We start from the raw sequence: 2,915 nt of genomic DNA, 5'->3' as shown, positions 1-2,915 counted from the left end.
TCAGCAGATGTGAACTCGTGTGATTTTTCGCTGTGAGTTTACCTGAAGGACAGGGTTTACCAGCGATACACTAACAAATGTTGGAGGTTGATGGTGAGAATAGCGAGGAAGGTAGTCAACATCCCATGTTCCGCGCAGCAGTAGTGCAAACTCTAGCCCGGTTCCAGGATGTCGTGCGTGTAAATGGTCGTCACAATGAGCAACGTTTGTAACCTGGAACGTAAACATAGTACGCATTTAAATAATGTTAACTCACATGTGCTTCTTTCAATGGTTTATTTGATATTTCTCTTCTGTATGTCCCTACAAATGTATCCACAAAATACGAACACAAGGGCCCTGTCAAGCAGCGAAAGTTTACTAATAATCACTGTGTACTTTATCCGAAAAGTTTGTTGGCGGCCACGCTTATTTTATACACTGCTATATATAGTGTGGGGTAATTAAAAGTAGCTCGGAGAACAGGTCCGGATGGAGTATACGTGTACATGATTGACGTGATGTGCCGATCTCTTACAACAGACGTCGGGTCGATTTGGTAGGACTCTGAAGCATTTTGTGGTGTGCGATCTCGTTTCGGAATGTTTTGACTTATTCAAAACAGATCTTGTCTGACGCCATTCTTTGACTAAACCCTGTGTGGCACTCCTTGCTGGCACTTGCCAGCACTTCTCAGCAAACAACTGGCCCCACACCATTTCTACGACTAAGCAGTCACGCAACTTTCCACAACGAACACCCGCTGCTCCACTGTGGGTGCCATCGTCCATTTTGCACTGCTCCAGTCACACTGACATAGCCCGCACTATGCTCTGAGCCGGTGTGGTTCACTTGGTGGGCATACATGTGATGTGAGCGTCACGGGGTGTGGTTATACGCACACATTCATGTCCAGCCGTATCCACTCATCTGGGCGACTTTTATTTGTCCCACTCTGTATATACTATCATGGTAAATATAGGCGCTAGCCTCGCTTCGATCTGCGAGACAGAGTTAAAATAGTTCCCTCTTCTAAGCAGTACCCTGTAGCAATCCAACTACATTCAAAAGACTGTTAGATCCGATTGCTGCATTGGAAAACGAGCACAACAAACAGTTACTGCATCGTAATCCATTAAATTTCGGGCATGCAGCCGCGCAAATAAAATTTCCTCTACGGATATTTCGGCCGCGTATCGTCCGGCCATCTTCAGAGCATCGTATTTAACCAATTTTTAATTTTTCCTCGATAAATAAAATTTATAAAAGTAAAGATAAAAGGGAGAAGGACACACGCAGAAAACGCCACAAGTTTCCATAGGAAGAAATGGAGCTGACTGTCTTCTGTAACAGATCGCAAAGTCCGCTGCGGCCTACCTCCATCTAGCTAATGTCTCCACTTTATAGTAATATCTGTCCAACTAGCAAATACTCGCTCACGTAATCACTCCTTTTCTCACAATAACCCGCAAGACAACACTCCCGGCTTCATACGAGTAATACTTTCAAAACCTCAGCTCAGCCCAAGCGGACCCATGACTCCCGTCCTATCCTCGCTCGGGCTGCAGGGTGACTGCCGATTTCGTGAGTACCAAAAACACTCCACGAAATTATTGTAATGTGCAAACCTTCCGGCTAATCTGCCTCCGGGGCAAATCGTAAATACTTCAATTGGCCATTTCCTGCTAACACTCATAGTACTCGGAGAAACTTGATGCTTTTTACCAACCGTCTCAGAAGTTTCTTTTCCAAAACGTGTTACGAAATATTGATCATTCTGCCAAAAATAACTCGTCAATGGACCACTCCTTATTTAGTCGGATTAAAGGAAGACCGTCCAATTATCTACAGGCTGATAGAGCGCCCTCGGGAAAAGCGACGCTGGCTTTTGGCTTTCACAGTATCGACCAGCAGTAGTCTATAAATAATTTGATACACGGTCTTATGTAAGATCAAGCTGTTACCAAACCGAAACTTGAAAATCAAAGCGCTTTACTCAGCATGATCCTATTCCACACGATACGCCTGTGCCTTCCACCGACCTTCCAGCTGTCTTACTCGGCCAGTTTTAGACAAACCTACAATTTCACGTGTATTCCGAAGTACCTGTAACTGGGCGAATTTCACATTTACTACATCATTGTATGGTTGAAAGAGGCGACAGAAAGAGTGATAAACCCTAGCACTAACTGGGGAATAATCCCCGGACATTTGTAGTAGCAGTCTGACACTACGTTATATATTGAAAAGGACTTGTATTCTGCGAACTGTATCCGGATGTGACCTGAGTGCAGAACAGCGAGTATTGCGGGAAGTGATAAATAACTTCTTCCATCCCTTCCCACACCCGAGACGATCGGTTCATCACCTCACCAACTTAGTCTTCCGCCGAAGTGTTGATCGAAACTGAGATACACCCGTACACTCGTGAATTATTTCACCACCAGTTACACAGAGGTTAAATATTTGGCACAGCTGCAGATGCAGGTTGGATTTAGACCGTCTTTGGATAGGTCTGTGTGCAATTATTTCGATTGCTTCTTTAATTACGCTGTGCATAAGCCGTTAATACGAACTAGGACAGAGGTGCCGCCAAATTTGAACCGGTTAGCGTGCTCAGCTAAAGCAGACTTTTCTGGGTAGCGTGGAAGATAAAACCTATTATATTCGTCCCTGCGTTGTTGCAAAACGCGCACTGTATGTCTGACGTAAGACTGGCCGCATTCGCAGGGTATTTTGCGTTCTAGGACCTACCACATCTTTTACTGATCTCAGCAATTACCAGATCCAGCGGTCGCGTGGTTCACGAGGGTGCATCGAAAGCAGAGTCGGTGATGAGAGCAGTTACATCACAGCCGGTAGCTTGAGTATATCAGGTGTCTGTTCTAAGACACGTCAGCTGCATTTGTTCTGATGTTACGGCAGATACTTGCAAT

This window comes from Schistocerca piceifrons, chromosome 1 (assembly GCF_021461385.2).
Source record: "Schistocerca piceifrons isolate TAMUIC-IGC-003096 chromosome 1, iqSchPice1.1, whole genome shotgun sequence".
NCBI lineage: Eukaryota > Metazoa > Arthropoda > Insecta > Orthoptera > Acrididae > Schistocerca > Schistocerca piceifrons.
The sequence above is the reverse complement of the archived record's forward strand: the minus strand, read 5'-3'. Positions refer to the sequence as shown.